At 52.7% G+C, this 21,849-nt stretch overlaps 1 protein-coding gene across 2 annotated transcripts in view; it reads left to right on the top strand.

Annotated features, from left to right (window-relative positions):
• Klhl29 (kelch like family member 29) overlaps nucleotides 1–21,849 on the top strand; it is a 203,656-nt gene that overhangs the window by 159,835 nt on the left and 21,972 nt on the right. The gene's annotated exons all lie outside the window — the stretch shown is intronic.

Genomic DNA, 21,849 nt, shown 5'->3' with positions numbered 1-21,849 from the left:
GCCAGATGTCCTCGGTGGGTGTCCCCCCCCCACAGCCTTTCTTATCTGCAGAGGCTCTTGCCACAGTTCCATGTCTTATGACAACCGAGGCTGAGTGATCGCCTGGTGGTGACTTCTCCCAGAGGGCCAGCTGTCCCAGAGGCCTTTTGGGGATATGTCTGTCCCAAACCCTTCAGCACAAGATACAAAAAAATCTCACCTGAAAGTCCAGGAGAAGCCTGTGGAAGTCGAGGTGCAGCTGAGGTTAACATGGGTGGAACTTCCAGAGGGGAGGAATTTCCCAGGCTTCCTGGCCCGAATCTTTAAGCAGAGCCATCCCCGGACCGGAACTCCCCAAGAAGGGCTGGTCTTTCCCTGTCTTCCCACTGCCATTTCAGATCATGGCTTCTGAACAGCTACTTCCCCCTCAAACAGCAAAAACTTGGACTTGTTCCAGAATCTGTAAAGATTCCAGAAATCTGTGGTCTGTGAAACTCTAGGTTTATTTTATTTCAGATCAAAACCTGTTTCTAGCCAGGCATGTTGGTGCACTCCTGTAATCCCAGTAGCTCAGGAGGCTGAGGCAGGAGGACCACAAGTTCGAGGCCAGTCTCAGCAACTCAGCAAGACCCTGTCTAAAACTAAAAAATAAAAAGGACTGGGAATGTAGCTGAGCGGTAAAATGCCCCTGGGTTCTACAGGACACCCCTGCCGGCTCATCCTGGACCCAGTGAATTGACAGCTTTGCCTCATCTTGGGGAAGATTCACAAGTTTTCCTCACATCTTTAAACGCACTGAATTCCCCCCATGGCGCACATGCATTTCAATTTTGAGAACAAAGACGGCTCCTAGAGTAGTGTATTCAGGACTCTCAGAATCCTAAAAGGTCACGCTCCTTTTCTTCTTGCCTCTTTTCAGTTCTTTTCTGTTCTTATTGATTTCTTTGGGCACATCAGAAAACACAGTAGGCAAAGCCCACCACATCCATAGAAATAAAATATTCTGCAGTCAAACCACACACCATAAAGAAATAATTGCAGTCTGTATATATTGCTAATGGACATCTCTCAGCAATTCCCTGTCTCATAAGCTTTAAACACAGACATTAGTATAAATATGCAGAAATCCCCATTCGGGCAAATTACTCTGCATTTCTGAACGAAAGGAAGATTAACCATGTGCTGATATCTCTGAAGGCGCTCAGCAGAGCAGGAAAATCTTCTGGCCTTCTCTGGGAAGGAGGCTTGGGACTCCAGGAGACCTGGGTTCGAGCTGGAGGCCCTACTGGCATCCCCTCCCTCCGGAGGAGGGTCACCTCCCAAATTTCCATCACTGTCACCTGAGAAGCCTAGTTGGTCACACTGAATCCTGCCTCCTGAGCCTTCCAACTCCTGAGGAATGACAAGCGCCAGGGTGGTCCAGGCCTCTGAGGTACAAGGTGGTGGGGACCCTGGGGCAGTGCAGAGTCCGCTGGGCTCCAGGCCACCTTCCTCTGGCCTCTCCCCACCCACCTCCTCCTCCCCCCTCATCTGTCTCCTCCCACCCTTTCTCCCTCCTCCTCCCCAATTAGCCTCTCCTACCCTGCGCATGCCCACTGAGAGCCCCATGTCCCCCGACCGAGGCCAGCAAGGGTTGGGGTCCTCATCTTCCAGGGCTCCACAGCCACAGCCAACTCCAGACTGTTGGTGCGGAAGGCCCCTCCCTTTCCAAAAACATCCTTGGCCCCGGGACACCAGAGAGGGAGGACACCCGCCCGTCAGCACAGGATGCTGCGGGGGCCTGACCGGTTGCTGGATTGGAGCAGAGGCATCAGAGGCAGAGGGGCAGACTCCAGGCCCGTGCAGCTCAGGAAGCCTCCGTCCCCTCCCGTGGGCTCTGCTCAGGCCACGGGTTGCCTTCATGGTCTCTGGCCTCTGCTCCTCCCCTTAGAGACCAGGGCCTCGGAAGCAGCTGCCCCAGAGGAGGTTGGCACGAGGGGCCCGGACCGCGGCTGAGCGGAGGGAGCCTGGCGCAGAGGTCTCCTGGTCATTCATTCTGTGTCCACTTGCCTGGCCTATGGCGCTAGTGAAAGCAGGGGGACAGGGAGGCAGCACCCACACTCTTGGGGCGGAGGGAAGGGAGTCCGGCCTCTCTGAGCTGGAGCTGCAGCCTCGTGGCCTTGCCGTCTTGGACTGGGCACCCCGTGGAGGGCCTGGGGGCCAGGTCCTCGGGAGAGACCCAGGAGGCCCCGGGTCCTGTGACATCGTTTTCTAGAGGAAGTTCTGAGGCAGCAGGAGAGTGAGCCCTCACCTCGGCTAACCCTGGCGCACGGGAAGCCTTCACTCATCCTCCTCCCTGCTGGCATCTTGATGGGCTATTTTCATGTCTGTCTCCCCCACCCGACTGTGAGTGACTTTCGAACACCCCCGCCTCTGGCCGATTTAGCAACTTCATGTGAAATGTAAAAAGGTACCCTTTTCTCAAGACCCGTGCCTGCCACCTACCAGAAAACTGTCGGAGTAACTCGAGAAAACTGTGATGCCTGTGGGGTGAGTGGCGCCCCCTGGAGTTGTGCAGTGTGCAACTTGAGCAATCTGTACATGACAGCCCTGGGGGACTGTTGAGGTTATTTCCCTCCAGGTGTACTTCTAAGCATGTCATATGCATTGGCCCATTTAACCCTCGACATTCCAAAATAGGTGCCATCATGACCCCCACTTACAGATAAGAAAGTGTTGGCTCAGAAACATGAAGTTCCTTTCTCATGTGTACCCAACCAGTCAGGACAGAGTGGGGATGGACAACCAGGCAGTCCTTACCCAAGTCTAATTCTTGGTCCTACATTCACTTTGCATCCTCAACGCCTTGCTTCCGATCTGGCCACATGAATGCTCAGCAAGTGTACATTCCATATGAGGACACAGAGGGGCCTGGTTCAGCCCAGGTCAACCTCCCCCCATGTCCCCACCACTGAATCTCTACTTCCCTGTTTGGAAAATGAGCAGTTGGCCCCTGATCAGAGGAGATGCCCTCACACATACTCAAACTGCCCAGCGCTGAGGAACCCTGAGGAGCCCTGAGGAGCTGTGAGCTGGAGGCCTGTGAGCTGTTCTTCACCATGACCCTTCAACTCAGCCCACCAAAACCAGCCTCCTCCAGCCCCAGGCCCCACACCCAACCTAGTCAGGCTCTCTGTGGTCTCAGGGCTCCCCAGGTGACCTCCTCACCCCCCGTGGCCTCCTGGCCACTCTCCACTCTGCACACAGCAGTCTTTCCAAAGTGCCATTTGACCAGGACCTCCCTACCCCAAACCCTACAGGGGTCCTGTTCACTGCCCCCAAATCACTCCAGCCCCTGGGGCCGCTGCATGACAGCTCTGCGCCTGCCCATCATGCCCCCACCACACCCCTGCTCAGACCTGCCTTCAGTCCTCACCTCTCCCAGAAAACCTCTGCTACCTCCTTCCGGTGCCAGGCTCCTTAGCTACTCATTCTTCTTCCAAAACAGGGGGTCCTGGGAACAGGGCCTACACCAGAGCCCAGCGGGTGAGGGCCCCACCATGACTGAGAAGGACACCCACCCAGTCTACCCAAGGGACTGTTCTGCCCAGCCCCAGCTCCCTCCCACCTCCCGCTCTGCCCACCGGCCCCATTCTCCATAGGGAAGCCTCATCAGAGTCCCCCAAGTACCATCTCAGACCCCCTGCAGCTGCCAAGAGGAAAAGAGTGACCTCCCAAGGAGCTGCAGGAACAGGTGTGGATGTGCCCTGGGCAGAGGCCCGTGAGACAGGACCATTTCAGGAAAGAGGAACATTCTGTCCAACAAAAACTGGTTCTCACAGCCAAAGTGAGAGAGGTAGCCGCCCCCAGCCCCCAAGACATGAAGCTCAGTACCCTGAGAATCCAGCTCCTCCCGGGGGTGGATGGTGGCTAGGGCCCACAGCAGAGCTGAGGGTTGAGACCCCAGGCTAGCCTTCCCCCACCCACACCCAGGCAGAGAGAAGGAGAAAAGCCCAGACTGGAGAGTCCCCGGCACCCAGTCCCTAGTGCATCCCAGGCACAGAAGGCACCTGCACACTTTGTGCACTCCCCCCTTCCACACAGGGCTGGCCCTACCCTGCTGAGCTCTGGTTGGGTTGGCTTGGTGCCCCCTCCAGACATGGGGGCAGTGGGGGGAACATGAGGGCAGATTCTCTCTCCCAGATGAGGTCATTTATCTGGAAGGATACGGCCTTACCCACTGGGGAGTAGAGGTGCCCTGACTGACGCTTGTCCTGGGAAGGACCTCAGGGACCATGAGCTACCCTGGCCTCTAAGAGAAGGGAGGGGAGGTGATGAGTCACTGTGCTGAGGCTCTGGAAAGCTGTCTTCTGGGAGCTCTGGGAGCAGCCAAAGTATAAGTGAGGCCCTCTCTGCATGACTGCCCAGTTCTCATGCACCTGCTGAGATGCACCTGCCCTTGAGAAGGACAAGACACCTGGCAAGTCACTAGACACCCTCTGTCTCCACCAGGGCAGGGCTTCAGATCTGTTTTGATCATTACCTATTCCCAGTCCTCAGCACACACTAGGTGCTCAATAAGTACTTGTTGGATGCATCAGCGTGAATGAATAGCCAATGACTGAGCACAGCCGAGAGTGATCCCTGCTGTGGGCAGAACTGAAGCATAAACCCCACAGCGCCATGGGCACATCAGGGAGAGTGGGGACCTGGGGTACCAAACAGTTTGAGCAAAGACCAACATTAGAGTTGGCTCCCAGCCGGGCGTGGTGACATACGCCTATAATTCCAGCCACTCGGGAGGCTGAGGCAGGAGGATCGTGAGTTCAAAGCCAGCCTTTCAGCAACATTGAGGTGCTAAGTAACTCAGTGAGACCCTGTCTCTAAATAGAATACAAAATAGGGCTGGGGATGTGGCTCAGTGGTGAGTGCCCCTGAGTTCAATCCCCAGTACCAAAAAAGAAAAGAAAAGAAATAGAGATGACTCCCACATTAGGGCATCTTTAGGCAAAAGTCACCCTGAAGAAATTTGTCTTCTTTCATTCATTGGCTTTATGGGTTTGTGTAATTTAATACTCTGCCCTCTCACATCCTCTGTGGTCCAGATAATTTTTGCAGGTCTTAACCTTATTGCCTTCTTATTGCCCACTGACCATAGGTCATTCGCCTTTTGATGGATCCTCACTCTGTGCAGGGTCACCCCATGCTCTTGAGCAACGATCAAGTGCGCCTCTTTCTCCTGAAGGGGTTTATAGAGATTGTGGGTTTGGGCCAAGATAAGCCCCTGGCCGCAGGCCTTGGCAGTTTCTAGCACTGCAGCTTCTGAGGTCTGGAAGTTGAGCTCACCAGCCGTGTCTGGGGTGTCAGCCCCTTACCCCCCAATGGGTCCATCTTGCCTTGATGCCTTCCAAAGACCTGAGGTCCCCCAGTGCCTCAAGTGTGAAGCCCAGACCCTCTGACTGGCTCCAGATACCCCTGGATTTTGCCTCTGCCCCTCCCCCGGGCCTGTGCCCAACCCCACCACCTGCAACCCCTCCTCTGTCTACATTACCACTATTTACTGTGCTGTGAGGGGCTGGGCCTCTCAAGTGACCCCTAAATCTTCCTGGGCCTCCCCTAAAAAGGAGTCCAGGATAAACAAGAAGCTGCAAAATAGAGTTAAACTCTGAAAGCAGAAATTTGAATTAAGAAGAGCTTGATTCCCAGCAGTTCGTGAAGCTGAGACAGGAGGACAGCGAGTTCAAAGCCAGCCTCAGCATCCTTCAGGCACTAAGCAACTCAGTGAGAACCTGTCTCTAAATAAAATACAAAACAGGGCTGGGGATGTGGCTCAGTGGCTGAGTGCCTCTGAGTTCAATCCCTGGTACCCACCCCTCAACAAAAAAAAAAAAAAAGAAGAAGAAGAGCTTGATTCCGCTCAGTTTTGCTGCTCACTCTCTGGCGTCAGACAAGTCACTTTCTCTGAATCTCATTGTCCTCATCTGTACAATGGGTACGATCCCTCATAGAGATTGCCCTGAGGATTAGGGGAGTCAAGGGTTTGGTGGGGGGAAGCACGCACCATGGGGCAGGCTTTTGGAGGTGCTGGTATCCACCCACCCCTTACCCCCAGCTGAGGACCATTAGGGAGGAGCCACGGGGCACAGATGAACGCTGTGGAGTCAAAGGGATGGCTGTCATTTAAAGTGGCCTCTTTTGTTTCGGGGTTTTTTGTGCAGGGACCCTGTCCCTTGATTGACACAAGCCCCAGTCCAGCACGTCTCTGATGACAGCGGGGAGGAGGTGGCTGCGCAGGCGCAGAGGCAGGGTGCCCAGCCCCGAGCGCAGACGCCCCAGGCCGCTGACGCGCGCGAGGCCGCCCCCCACCCCGCCCCTCCGGGCCCCGCCCCTGGCGCCGCAGTCACGTGGCGGTCGGGCCCCGCCGGGAGGTTCCCGCGCGCGGAGGTGGTGCGTCTGCGAACGTCTATTTGCATATGCGCACGCCGGGTATTTATAACTTCTCTTCAGCCAGTTCTAAGTTATTGATGTCTTAAAGTGACTTTAATCTGAGCCTTCTTTTCTTCAAATGGGCTTTTGATTTCCGGAGTGATATTATACATGGCTGTAAGCTATTGACTGAGCGATTGCCGTTGTGTTCTCAATGTGCTGATGCTGAAAATCTGCGATATAAATAAACTTCCTCTGGTAGAAACATTATAAAGCACAAGCAGCAGAAATTTATGGAAAGAACAGATTAAATGCTTAGACTTAAATTCTTCAGCGTGCGGCTTGCCCCAAACTGCTGTGTCTGGAATTTGGGCTGCTGATTCAGGTGGAAAAAATCAAACGGACACATCGCTTGTCGGTGCATTTTTACTATGATCTATTGTGTTGCCAAAAGAGAAAGCTCAAAAGCTGCCATTGATAATCCTGGTTAAAACTTGGAGCATAAATTATTGAGACGTGTAGTTTCTTTTCGGAGTGGTTGGGGATTGGGGCGGTGGCATAGTAAAGAAATACAACATCAATATGTGCTTATGCATTGTAATGTGGGACATTTTTATGTCCATAATAAAACATTCCGCCTACAACTATGTTTATGAAAGCAACAGATAGGAAGATCCATAATGCCACTTAATAGAGTTAATCACCTCCCATCGGAAAGTTTTAAAAGGCTTTTTATTGCATGCTGAAAAGCCCTGACCATAATTAATACTCGGCACACTGTCAGGTGCCAGTCAGAGGGCTGGAGGCAGCGAAGGGAACTTTCTAGCATACTGGGGTTGAGAGGATTCTCAGGACTCTGCCCAGCTGTCAGAGCTCCAGGGTTTAAATTTAGGACTCTAGCCACTGGGCTGGACTGTGTCAAATGCTGGGCTCTCTGGCTGGGACTTGGGGCTCTGAATTATAAGCTCTGGGCCCAAGATGTAAATTCTGAGTTTAGCCTGGTGTCTAGGGTTTTGGCTTTGGGCTGGTCTGGGCTGTCAACTCTAGACTCCCGGTGAGCCTCTCAGTAAGATGGCCTCACTTCGGAAGCCAGAAGAAGTGAGTAGGTTAGTCTGCTGTGAGCGAGGTGAATCCTGTTGACCACAGAAGTGCCCCCAGTGTGCTCTCTCAGCATCTCTCACCATTCCAGCCAGTTTTCTACCAGGGAGAGGGAAGCACTGAGCATGCCCACAGCTGGCCTGCCCTGTGGTCAGTATGAGAGCTGCTCCCTCAAACCAGTAACCTGCCATGGGACAGACCTCATTATCAGGGCCCACAGCCAATCAGCCTGGAGGCTCTGGGGCTAAGGACGCCACTCTTCTCTTCCCAAAGAGCTGCTTTTATCTCCTTGACCCTCATCCCACACAGCTGAAAGACTAGAACACAAGGAATCTCCCAGACAGCTCAGGGAAGCTGAGGAGGTGAAGGGTCAGCCTGAAATAATTAAAGAATACATTGCCCTTTAAAATTGTATTCAAGCCAGCAAGGGAGAAGTGGGCAGGAGGGAGATGGTGCTCTCCCAGGCCTCGGGCCTCACTGAAACCTAGGCAGTGATTCTGGAGCATCTGTTCTGGAGTTCTGGAGCCAGCCGGTCCTGTGGGGGAGGGGGACTTCCTGGATGTGAAAACTCTTTGTCTTCTTGGAAAGTTGGGCAAACTGGAACTGAGAGTGGCCTGTGAGGGCAGTGAGGCTGAGCCCTGTCTCCCAGAACTACGTGGTAGACTTCTTTCTCTCTGTGGGCCTGGAACCCCAGCGTGTGTTAGGGCTTGGATGGGTGGGTTGTCACCAGGGACTCAGAGACTTTTGTGCTTGAGAGATTACTGTAACAGGTCTTTGCTGAGTCAGAATCACACCTGAACTGAATTCTGGTACCCAACTGAGACACTGACACTGAATTTCCATTGTGGCCTGAAAGGGTTGAAAGCCCTCTGCCCCCTTCCCATCCCCAGCACGGCCAAGAGTGAGAGCGATGCTTAGTGAATTTGCTTTTTCTCAATATGGGCTGCATTTGGGGTCCAGTGGGGACACTGTCTACCCTTGCCCTCCCGAAGACGAGTGCCTGGTAAATACAGGCCTCTCCCACTCTAGGTTGAACAAAGTCACAGGATAATTGGGGAAATAGTGAGGCGTGGATAATATGGAGGAAACACTCAGTCCTTCCATTAGTCAAAAAAAACGCATTGACACCTACTGGGCAGAACAAACCAGACCCTGCCCTCTCATTCCAGCACCCTGCAGCATCTCAAAGGGTTATGGTGTCTCCCTTCCAGAAGCAGCAACTATTAAGAAATACCGATTCTTCCAGGGCTGAGACAGGTTGAGCTTCCCCACAACTCTGAGCACAGTTCTCAGGTGGATCTTCCCAACCACCTGGAGTCACTTCCCAACCAGCTCTTCCCCCTAGCAAGCTCCCTCCACCCCCCACAACACCTGGGGGAGTGTGCCAACCTCAGGAAGGGCACAGTGAGGGGAGTCGTCAGGAAGGGAGAAGCTCCCGGCTTTCCCAGGAGCAGAGCAGGGAGCAGCCAGCTGCAGAACTGGCTTACTTACCCTTGAGCAACACAGCACGGGCGTCCGGGAGTGGAGGAGACTGTGGCTGCTCAGCAAGGCCTGGGATCCACAAACCATGGCAGAGACATGGGAGTGCCAGTCTCTGATCTAGGCAAGCTTTCTTCTGAATTCCACTGTGTTCTGATTAGGTAAATGAGCTGTAGGCTATGGTCAGGCAGACAGCGTGTGTGGGGCACCCTGTCTAAGCAGAACAAGTGTCCAGCTACGTGCCAGCCCACCCAGACTGGCACAGGGCTAAAAGCCCTTGGTGATCATAACTGTCCCCTCAGCAGCTTTCAGGCACCTGCCACAGCCCCTCTCCCTGCTCTCAATGCTGGTGGCATTGGAGTACCCACTGGGCAGCTGCTCTGACCCCTCCTGGCCTGTGGCCGAGAGAAAGGCCTGAGTGCATGGGGGGAGGAGGGCTTCAGTGGGCAGAGCCAGGCTTAGTGAGGTCACCTGGGGGACTTCTGGGATAAGTTTGCTAATAGAGATGTTGTTCTGGGAGGTCATGATACCACCTGTCATTAACCCAGGCACCCTGCCTGGGGTTCTCACCAAGAAATCGTAGGTGGCTGCTTGCAGGCAAGTGAGTGATTTGCAAGGACCATGAGAATATTTGCATAAACATATGTATGGAAGTGTGTATTTATTTGCATTCATTTGCATAAATTGCTGGCTCTCGGAGCTGTCGAGCTGTCGTTCCTTAATTTTATTTTATTTTTTTCGGTAAATGTCCTTGCGCTCTGAGTGCAGATCTGGACACTTCAAGAGTGAGAACAAAAAGGCAAAAACAACAGCAGTACAGAGACTGGAGGCCAGAGGTTTTCAAACTTTGCTACACATTAAAATCTCCTGGGAGCCTTTAGAAATCCTGGTGTCTGGATCCCTGCCACCCCTCATACTGTCGAATCAGAGCCTCTGGGGATGAAGCCTGGGCATCAGCATTTTTTAAAAGCTTCCAGGGGGATTAAATGCACAGGCCAAGATTGAGAAGCAATGCCCTAGCTCAGGCCTATGTCAGATCAGACCAGCCTCGGATTCCTGCCAGTGGCACCAAGCACCTCACGCCACCTTTCCAAGCCTTCATGTGCACAAACACTTGAAAACATACATGCATTGAGGGGTGTGAAGTGCTGATTCCAACTAGCACACAGTGGGCTCTCAAACGGGCACCTTGCCCTTCTGCATCATCACTGCCACTGCAATGTCCTCCTCTAAAGACCTGAGGATCCAGAGTCCTGGCTGCTCCTTCTGGCCCTGCCACCTAGCTGCTCTGAACTAAGCCTCAGGCTCCAATCAGCCCCAAGAAAGCTGAGAGCCAGGGACTGCTCTGTCTGTTCTCCTTCAAGGTGACTATCAGGCTGGTGAGTCCATCACTGCCTAGGTGCACAGGAAGTGTGTGCCTGCAACTGGGAGACCTGGGGTTCTGGAGCAAGCCCACCCAGCCCTGCCAGCCTCCCTGTGTTTCCCTCTCCAGGCCAACAGAGCCAAGCACAGGGTCTGAAGGCTTAGCTTCTTCTCTCCCTGGTAGGCGCTGCCTGGGGGAAGAGGGATGCTGGATTTCTGGAAATGACTAAAGTACTTCAAGGTGGTTTTCTCACTGTTTGGTGCCTTCACCACCGATCTGTCACCTATCATCACCGCCCAGCCAGCTTCCCCAGACTGTGTGGTTTTCTTCCTTCTGTCTTTGCTTGGGACAGCTCTTCCTTCATGACCCATGGCCCAGATTCACCCACCAGAGACCCAGCTCAGTGCCTTCCACTACACAGCACCCTTCTGCAACCCAGTAGCATGTCTCTCCTCCCTGGGTCACTCGTTCCAACTTTACCTGAAACTTGTTTGAGGCCAGAGCTATGCCAGGCCCTGAGGACAGTCCGATATGGGCCCTGCTTTTAAGAGCTCTCCCCTTCCCCAGCACCACAGAAACAGAAGGAAAACAGAAGGCCTTGGTCTCCTGCTGGGTAGATGCCCCCATTGCAGGGTGCTGCCCAGGGCTGTGCTGCAGATTTAGTAATGGGACACCTGGGCCATCACCTGACTGCACAAGTTCAGGAGGGAGGGTAGTGTGGGTTTCAGAAGCACCAGGAGGCAGAGGGGAGCAGATGGGAATTTAGAGGGCAGCTTCAGTGTCAGCTAAGGTGGCTGAGTTCACTTTTCACCTGGATCCACCTTTGCTGGGGCAGGTGGGCTCATATCTAGGACCGTGGCCAGCCTGATAGCCTGGTTTGCAGATGCTCCCAAACCCTCAGGCCCGGAAAATCCTGCCCCATAGTCTGGTTGTAATCTCCACTCACCTGGACCAGTGGGCCTGCCCCATTCCCTCAGCACATTCCACTCACTTCCACCCACCAAAAGCAGCATTTGCCCCGAGAAGGAACCAGTCTGGACCTCACAGTAGAGCTGTAGAATCTCTAGGGAGCCTAGAAATGGCTTCCTTTCCAATAAAGAGCTTTGATACAACACATACACTACTATTCACCACCAAGGCAGAGTTGGCAGGAGGGCCCTAACTGAAGCTGGCAGGGACACTCCAGGTCAGGCCAAGCAGTATCTGACCCATCTCGGGGCCTCGGTCCGGTGCTGTGACTACAGTGTGAGAGAACCTTCTGTGAGTTTCTGTGTGCCACAGAGGACTGTGGACGCGGCTGGTCAGGAGCCCCCACATAGCTGTAGTGCCTCAAGGCCCCCAGGGCCAGAAGAAGTCCTCGCTCTTTCCTTTTTGGTCAGAGTTGTTTACTCACTAAGCAGACATTTCTCTGCCTCACCTGGTGCTTGGTGTGGGGGTCCCTGCCCTTGAGCAACTTCTGATGTGGAGATTAGTAAGTGGGCTTGGAAGAGTGGTAAGCCAAGGGTAGTGGTTCATGCTCAGTGACAGACGGTGGCTCTGATCTTGTAGAATGGATAGGTATTTTGGAGAGGGGTACCAAGGATTAAACTCAGGGCACTTGACCACTGACCCACATCCCCAGCCCTATGTTGCATTTTATTTAGAGACAGGGTTTCACTGAGTCGCTTAGTGCCTCACTTTTGCTGAGGCTGACTTTGAACTCTTGATCTTCCTACCTCAGCCTCCCTAGCCACTGAGATGACAGGCCCGTGCCACCACACCCGGCTAGATAGGTATTTTCTGAAGAAGGAATTCCATGCTGTGGGAGTGGCCATGGAGAGGTCTTACTAGTTCCAACACTCTTGTGACCATGCTCCAGTGTGTGTACTCCTTTCCGTCATGACAAGAAAACTGTATGAGGGCAGGGATTCAAGCTGTGAGGACACTTATGTCTCCCCACTAATGCAGAACCCAGCATACTGTGGTGCTCTCTAAGTGTTGATGCATTCACTGCCTATCTGTCACCTATGGTCACTGTGACCCATGCTAGACACAGATTGGCCCAGCAAGCTGTGTCTCAGCTTTCCAGCATATGTGTCTAAGCAGGGAGTGGTCCCCACCACAATGTGCCCACCCCAGCCAGCTTTGGGCCCAGGGACCAGTGACCAGCGAAGCTTCCCCATGTGTTCAGTCCACCCCAAGCAGAGGCCCCCAGAACCAGGTGCACAGTCAAACACAGGCCTGGCCCCACCAGCAAAGCACAGCAACTATTGGATCACTACACTCAACGTGTTTATAAAAGTAGAACTGGGCATTTATAATAGGGTCTGGTAGATTCCTTGTGTAAATTAGCTCCTGGTGGCTATGACCAAAATACCTGACAAGAACAATTTAGAGGAGGAAAATTTATTTGGGGCTTACAGTTTCAGAGGCCCAGTCCATGGTCAGCCTACTCAATTGCTTTGGGTCTGAAGAGAGTCAGAACAACATGGCAGAAGGACATGGTAAAGAGTAGTTCACCTCAGCCAGAAAGTAGAGAGAAAGGGAGGGGCCCAGGGACAAGATATAATCCCCAAAGACATTATTTAAGTTTCTTTCATTCACATTCTACCTTCCTACAGTTACCACCTAATATTCCATTCAAATTATTAATCTACCAAATGGATTAATCCACTGATTCGTTTACAGCTCTCAGAATCTAGCATGATCTAATCATTTCACCTCTGAACATTCCTACATTGTCTCACACATGAGCTTATTGGGGACTATCTCATATACAAACCATAGCATTCAGCTTACCAGGAAAAACAGACTGTCAAGCTAAATACCTGTAGGGAAGTGACCCAGGCAGAGAGGGGTATCATTAAATCCAGGAGCTCAGCTGAGATAACAGGGACAGCATGAAAGGTCCCATGACAGGGAAATCAATCTAGAAGGTCACAGAGTGCAGGCCCGTGTGCCCAAACAGCCCTCCCTACCTGGACCTGAGGGTCTCTGATCGTAGATCATCATTTGGAGCCACAGTGTCCATGGCTGCACCCTGGACCACTCCTGGTGTGCACCAGCGGCTGCACCGGGGCTCTGGAGATGTAGGCTGTGACAAAAGATGTTTCCACACATCAGAAAATAGAATTTTGCAGGCAAAGAACACATACATGGAATAAAGGATTGGCACAGGAAGCTGGGATTTCAGGAGGTATAATATGAAGGAGAGAGTGGGGTCCTGCCAGTAGAGCCCACCTGTCAATCCTTCCTAGACCAATTTTGGGGTGCTTCCTCATAGGCTGGGGCACCACACATGCCCATATGATAGGCAGAGCAGGTGTGTGGGGCACCATGCCTTGTTCACAGGGGCACCAAAGCAGTGGTCCACCCCAGCAGGATGAGGGGGTGGCTTCTCCCCAGTAGCCATGGTTTTCCCCCTGGGCCTGCACAGAACCTTGAACCCCCACACTGTGCAGGGCTGGAAACAGAGTACCAAAGGACACAATCCACTTTCTCTTTTTTGTGTGCTTTGTAGGATTTTTCTACTTTTCCTATAATGATTATGGAGATTACTTGTATGATAATAAAAGATTACTGGTTGTATGAAAACCCAGAAATTACTCCCAGGCTTTCACCTCCTCTGAAATAGCAGGAGGCAGGTATATTGCCCAAGCCAGACCCAGTCAGGAAGGCTGGGTCAGAGAATAGGGACAAATGTTCTTTGAGTAGACTATGGAGGGCACAAGGTGGGCAGAGAAACATACACACACAGATGTACACACACACACACACGCTCTCCTCCCCTACCTCCTCACCCCGCATCCTCCCAGGCCACAAATTCCCCCTCAGTGGGATTCAAAGCATTCTGAGCTGATATTAGCCCCCAGCATCTGGGGTTTCCGCTTCATTTCCCTCTTTACCTGGGTAACTGAATTGATTGTACTCCCAGCTCCAGTTCACTAATTCTTGCAAATCCTTTAAAACTATTGATTTATTTGCTGGGACTGTGGTTCTCAGAATTCTTGGGAAATAATGGCTTTTGCTAAGGCAGGCGGAGGAGACCCATAGCTTTCCCCTTCTGCTGGTGTCTCTCTCCTGCCAGTTCCCCCTCCACCCCTGACAGAACTTCCTCCCACCTCGTCTCTGAGTTGTCCTGACAACTGTCTCTCATTAAATTGCCAGCTCCCCCATCCTGGGAACACATTCCCAGAATGCACCAAGTGCCCAGCATAGAGAAGATGAGATCACCTGAAGTTCCCACAATCTGCCACTGAATAGACTTGGTCAACTGCTCCATGGCACCCCCTAACCTCTGTAGTGCTCTCCCTACTTCCTGGGGACTTGGAGCTCTCCAGGGTGCTGAATGTGGCTCCCTTGTCTGGCCCCAACTATCTCCTGGCTCCTTGACTCCAGCTCCTCCAGCCAACAACTATCCTCACCTCCCAAGAGCCCACCCTCCCATGAGAAAGCAGTGTCCCTGAATATACTTGCTGTAGGCAGAACACAGTGTCTTCTAGAAGATGGTGCTCCCACCCTCACCCCACCCCAGATTTGGTTCAGTTTAGTCCCTGGGGCCAGATCAGGGTCTCATCTTCCAGTAGTTATTAGGATCAAGGACCCTCAAGATACCCCCCTGGTACCAAGTTCTAGCCCCTGGTGGGGTCACCTGCCTCACAGAGGGACTATGGGGCCACACTCCCTCCTAAATGCCTGACACTCTGGCTGCCCCCATCCCATGGACCTCATCCCCACATGGTGCTTCCAAACCCCACCTGCAGCCTTCCAGTCCCTGTGGAGTTCTTCAGAACCCTGATTTGACTTGCCAAGCAGTTTAATTCACTGCACATGCTGGTCCCTTCTCCAGAAGGTTACTCCAGAGTCCCAGCTCTCTGCAGAGCCTTCACAAGTCCAAAGGGCCTTGACCTCATTTATCACCAAATTCTTCCAAGGTCTATCCTTCTCCTGAGATCTCTCAGCCCAGAGCTCCCTCCCCATGATATTTGTATCCTCTTCTACTCAGAGTATTATAACTACACCACTACAGGCTTCATCCTCCAAATGGGGGAAAGAATTAAATGGAAGCTTCTTCACTGGTCACAGGAAGGACCAATTGATGCTCTGGTCAGGGCACTTGCTCCAACTGCAGCCTCAGAGTTTGCCCCATGGCCTTCGCTACTCAGCCAAGGGGTTTGCCCCACCCTGACCACCCTCTGGCTCTTAGGGCTGGTGCAAGGGTCCTGACTCTGCCCCCACCACCCCCATTTCTATTCAAAGACCAAGAGGCATTGCCTTTGACTCCTACCCTCTCGGCAAGGTCTGTCAATGAATGTGACTAGTATTGGCTGGTGTTTAGAAGATCCTGCCACCTGGGCACCTTCAGAACCTGGAGCGCTGAGAGGACTGACTTTCTCTGGCCACCAGGTGTGAAGGTCCCTGTTTCACAGAGACCCCCTGAGGACTCTGTGCTGAACCTGTGCTCAGTGACTGCTGAAGTGGTCACCAAAGCCATTTAGGGCTCTTCAAAGCTATTGGAGCTGAACAGAATAATTAAATCTCTCCTCAAAACAGACCTAAAAAATGAATGTGACAATGCATTAACAACTGTAGATTGTCCTTCAATTGTGGGATTATCACTGCTGTTATTAGCACAGATGTCTCCTGAAGTCCAAAGGGGCTTGACTTTTACATTCTGCCCATCTGACTCCATACAACTATGACATTTCAAATCGTTCAGTTGGATCTTGTTTAGGGGAAGATGTTCTCACCATCTCTCACACCTCTGCATGGGGTCTGCAACCCACCCTGAATTCCAATCAGAGAGGAACTTTTTGTACAAGACGTGATGCCAGAGGCTCCAGAGGCCAGGAGAGGCAAGCCCTCCAGGGGCTCACAGCGCAGAGAGGAGACAGGCAGACAGCGGGATGGATGGGGCCTAAGAAACAAGTGGAGGGGAAGATTTTGACAAAAGGGCAGGAAGAGAGAAGCAAAGCAGAGGAACAGGATATACTGGGCATGAAGTTAGAGAATGGGGATGTGAAGAGAAGATGAAGCTACACACAAAGGGAAAAACAGGTCACTGGGCAGGGTTGTAGCTCAGTGGTACAGTGTTTGCCTACCATGTAGGACACCCTGGGCTCAACTCTCAACACAGGAGTGGGGGGAGGGGGTGGAGTGGCTTCATGAGCCATAGTGAAGAGTTCAGAAATAAGGGATCAAGACCTTCCTTGACTGGGTGGACCCTAGAGGAGGAAAGGGCTCTGGAGGTCACAGGGGGACTGTGGAGACTCTACAACTAGGTTTAGGCTTCCCAGTCCTGCTTTCCCCAAGCCCAAGCTGGCAGCTGTCTGTGGTCAATCTCTGGACGTAAGAGACACAAGCACAAATCCAGGGAAAGATCAAGGGCGGTTTCTGTTCATCTTATGAAAGTTTTAAACAATTCTAAGGATAAAAATGCAAGTGACTTTTATGTCATCTTAGAGGGCATAAGAATGTTCCAACTGGAGGGTACACTTCAGTTCCAGCCAGAAAACACATATGGAGCACCCAGTGTGTACAGCCCTGGGTCGAGGCTGTAGACGCAAAGATGACTTTTGTTGCCACATTTTGCTGCTAAGGAACCAGGTCTTGTCCCCCAGTGTTGTACAACTTTAAGAGGTACACTGGTGAGAGGTTATGGCAGGAGTTTCCATCTGGACAACAGGACAACGGAAGGTGTCCTCATCAACACTCTAAGTCCAAGCAAGAAGTCAGTCTTTCATGTTTCCCTTCCCTAAAGGAGGGTCTGCCTGCACGGGATCTTTGACATCACCCAGCCCAGCAACGGGATCAGGGCCAAGGTGGTACGATATCCCTCCAGCTCAGGCTGAGCATTCAGCTTGCGGGCAGTTTGATTCTGTCTTACCTGGAAGCTGGCACCCACCTGGCCCTCAAGGTCAATTCTCAGGCCAACTCTTCTTTGGAGAAGAACTTGGGGGAGAAATGCATACCTGATCAAGTCAGGAGTGAGGGAGGAGGAGGAGGAGAGCAGCATTCAGCATGGGAAGTGATCCATGAGACTCCCAGTGCTCCCGGATTGGTCTGGCCATGCTGAGCATCTGCTGCAGGAGGCTCTGTTTGTGCAAAGCCCCCATAATGTCAGCCCATGTCGGGCTCCTCTGCTCCTAGATGAATTACCCTCTGGGAATTCATGACAGAGTCTTCGCTGGGCTTTCTCAGTATATTTCCCAACTGCTCTGAGTTTATAATTTTTTCAGGTCCTTTATCAAATATGTGTCATAAATACCAATGGGACTGGGAACATTTATCACCTCGCTGGATTCCTACTTGAGCCCTGAAAAAAATTATTTGGCCACACAACCTTTCTCAGGGCTCTGATTTAATGGACTTCTCTGCTGCAAAGCCACTGGAATTCTTTGCCTTTTAATATTTGACATCTCTTCCTCTTTATTACCACCTCGAACAGCCCTTCTAGTCCAGCTGGAACGAGCCCATTAGTCTCTGACAAATAACTTGTGTCGTTTGGTGAAAAATATGCAGAAGTTTGGCTGCAACTTCATCTCCAGTCTTGGTTCTGTCAGGGGCCTTGTTCTCTTCTAAACAAAGCATCTGACCCCAGGCAGACCCTCCTCGGTGTCCCTGGTCCTTCTCATGTCCCCTGCTTCTGGGTCCACAGAGCCATTTCACACCAACCACTTATAATGGGGTTGGAAACTGGGGTGGCTAGAGATGCCCATAACTAGGTGAAAGAATTAGCCTCAGAAGCATCACACACAACAGCTAAAGAGTGGTAGGGACCCAAGTGTCCATCCATGGGTGAGTGGATAACACAATGTGCTCTCTGAGAGCAAACAATGGAATAGTAGTCAGACTTTTGGGAAAGGAAACTCTGATGTGTGCTACAACATGCATGAACCTTGAGGGACAATCCCCTAAGTAAAGTAAGACAGTCACATATGGATAAATGCTATATGATTCCAGGTTGGAGGCATGCAGAGCCGTCAAACTCACTAAGACAGAATGGTGGCCAGGGGCTAGAGGGAGCAGAGAATGGGAAGTCGTATGTTTAGTTGGGAAAGATGAAAAGAGTTCCAGAAGTCTGTCTGCACAACAGCGTGAGTGGACTTAATACCACTGAACTGTACACTTTAAGATGGTTAAGATAGGACATTCTAACACAGTTTTTAAAAAATTAGCCTGAAATCGAACTAGCAAAGAAGAAACTGACACCAGGAAAATTCTGGGAGCACTTGAATCTTTCATTTATTCGAGTCCTCTGTATCAGGCTCTCGCCACATGACAGACAATTCTAAAACTTAGTGGTTTCAAATAATAACCATGGTATTTCAATGATGATTCTGGTTTGGTGATTTGGGCTGGGCTCGGCTGATCTGGGTCAGGCTGGGCTGGTGTTGGCAGGGGGTAGCTAGTCTAAATGACCCATCCGGGATGACTCGTCTCTGCTCTAAGCCAACAGGCCGTCCCCAGTTCGTTCACACAGTGGTGATGGCAGGGGCCTCAGAGACTGAGCAAAAGCCAGCAAAGCTTCTTGAGGCCGTGGCTCACACTCACACAAGGTCATTTCTACCACCTTGTATGGTCCAAAGCAAATCACAAGGCCAGCCAAGATTGAAAGGGTGGGGAAATGACCTCCACCCCTTAATGGGGAAAACTGCAAAGAATTTTTGCAATCGACCACAAGGGCTCTATATATGCCAGTCCCTGAGCTGAGTGATGCAGATAAAAACATAAATAAAACACAGTCTAGTGCCAGAGGCAGGCATGTAAATAAATAATCACAACACACAGCGTGCTATATAGAAGGCAACCCAGGAATCTATGGGAGAGTGGGGGGAGGTAGGGGGCAGGCGGGGGGAGGAAAGAGTCAAACAGGCCTGGGCAAAATCCTGGCAGTAAAGGACCAAGAAAGATCTGTGCAGGGGAACAGAGGCTCAGTGAGGGCACCTGTCTGGACACAGGGAGGCTTCACTGGGGAGTAAAGGGGCCCCCAGAAGTGAGGAGGATCTGGGGTAGCAGGAGGCCTTACAGGTGCCTTGCTGTCCCCAACCCCCTCAGCCTTGCTGGGATCGTGTAAGCAGAAGCTGATGGCCAGGTTCTGTGGAGGTGGCTTGGCAGGGACAGGTAGAAACAGGAGCATCCTCTAAGATAATTGCAGAGACTCCAGTCCAAGAGCATGACAGTCAATCAAGTGCTCTCTGACAGGTGGTCCAGCAGGGACAGAGCTCCCCACTATGTGGCAGGGCTCAAGGCAGCCACTTCGTGGGAAAGGCCAGGGCATGGGATCCTGCAGGCACGGCAGGGACATCCCCACCCAAAGCCAAAGGGACCAGAAAATATTCTCTGATGGCAGTCATGGGGGGCGGGGATCTTGAGGCCAAGGGTACGGTCCCCAGGTGAGCTCAAGCTGTCAGACCCATCACTCATGGTGCCCAACTGAGCCTTCTCCTGAGGAAGGCCAAAGGGTCTCTGGGCTGTCCTCTCCTCCAAATTCTGGAGCCATTGACTTCTGCAGGAGCAGGGAGCCTGCTTTGAAGACCCAGCTCTCCCCCACCAAGACCTGCTTGTTGGAGGGTTTCTCCTCCAGGCACCGGGGAGGTTAAGAGTGCATGTGAGGCAAGCAGGTCCTGGCTTCCTCCTGGGGGGGGTTCTGNAGGCAAGCAGGTCCTGGCTTCCTCCGGGGGGGGGGGGGTTCTGTTCCCTCCGACAAGCGCAGCCTGACGTGGCCCCTCCTGGCCGGCGCGGCAGGCAGCAGCGGCACATACCAACTGATCGATACTTTGAATGCGCCGGGGCCTGCTGTGAGAAGGAATCCCCTGGTGAGCACTTTCATAAATTGAAAGATTCTTCTGGAAGTGAATAATCTTCCCCAGCTATTAAATCCAGATTCCTGAAAGGGACTCAGAGAAAACAGAAAGCACCCCCAAGTAGGACAGTGGCACCTGAATCTCCAGGCACCTGACTCTGGCCCCAGGATTTCTGGGGCAGCAGGTGGGCTGTGGACAGAGTCATTGCTGGGACCTTGACCCGAAGGGAAAATCTTGAAAATATCAGAACATGTGGGTCCAGCAACAGGAGCACCAAGTGCACCAATGGTTTGCCTGGCCCCCAACGCACCACCTAATTCGGCAGACGTGGCCATGTCTGTCCCTCACTGCAGCGTGAAGACCAGGGGACCACAGAGCAAGAGTCCCTGCCCCTTTGTGCATAAAGTGATAGGAGCCCAGCCAGCTCGGGCAACTTGCCCAGGGTCACATAATCACTTAGTGAAGAGGCCAGAACAAGAACCAGGATCCAGGTTTTTTGGAATCCCAGCCTGGAATTCTTTCCCTCATACACGGGGTTCATGGTTTGGGAATTAATTTGATTGGGGGCTGTTTTCGGAGTCCACATGTATGAACAGAGCCCTCCCTGAGCCGTCCCTTCCCTGTCCTGCCTCTGCTCACACCACTGTTCCCATGGCCTCAACTATAGCCCAGCCTCTAGCCTCCTCCTCCTCCTGCCTCTCCGCCTCCTCCCACAGGCCCACAACTAGACTCAGCCTCCACTCCCTCCCTCCTTCCCTAGATGTCCCATGCTTCCTCTCACAGTCCCCTCCCACAGCACCGTGGCCCAAACACCCTTCTCTGTCCTTCGGTTACTGTTGCACCCCTTCACACCTGGAGCTGGGCGGTCATCACCATCAACAAGAGCTCCCCGTAGCTCCCGCAGTGAGCCAGGAACGCTGCTAACCACCTACCAAGCACCATCTCGTTAACCAAGGCCCTGGGTGTCTGTTCACCTTCCCAAGGCCACACAGCGGGCTGGAGGCCGAGTTCCAGTTCGCCCTCAGGTCTGGCTCTAAGGCCAAAGTCACCATGTGGGGCCTTCCTGCCTCCCATCCTGCCGCTGTGTAGGATCACTGGACACCCATATCTAACCTCGCCACGACCCCTGCACAAGACCCCCGTGGATCCCGCAGGCCCCAAGATTAACCTGGATTACGTTCTTGGAACCTGGCAATCCGGTAGCATGTCTCATTGTTCCCCGAGCTGTTCACTGCCTCTGTCCCACATGCCACACGTCCTTGACTTTGTACCTTGCCGGCCTCTGTCTGGAGTATCTGCCCCCTGCTCCAGGTCCACGCATGCCCCAGGTGGAGACCCCAGTAGGGCCTCCCCACACACATGCCCCTGTGGTCAGCCTGTAATGGTGGGAGTCTGAGGTTTGGCACTGCCTGGGGCACTCCGAGAGCACATTCACTACCTCAGTCCCCGCGTGCAGCTTGTTCTCTGGGGCCCGGCTTCCTTGGCCTTCCTCCTTAGCGCGAGTGCTTGCTAAGACGGCCTGCCTGACCGCCAAGGCCCAAAGCCTGGGAGCGGCTCCATCATGATTTTCACCACTCTCTGCAGGTAGAAGCTGAAGCCTCAGTCCCCACTTCACAGGTGTAAAAGCAGAGGCCCAGAGATGCCCAGGGGCTCATCCAGGGACATGCGAGCTCATGGCATGTGGGACAGACTGGGCCCAGGGGGAAATCTCACAGGTGGCCAATGTTTGCCCCTGTGAAC

This window comes from Marmota marmota, unplaced genomic scaffold (genome assembly GCF_001458135.2).
Source record: "Marmota marmota marmota unplaced genomic scaffold, marMar, whole genome shotgun sequence".
NCBI classification, from domain to species: Eukaryota; Metazoa; Chordata; class Mammalia; order Rodentia; family Sciuridae; genus Marmota; species Marmota marmota.
Note: the sequence above shows the minus strand (reverse complement) of the source record. Positions and strands in the feature narration are given on the sequence as shown.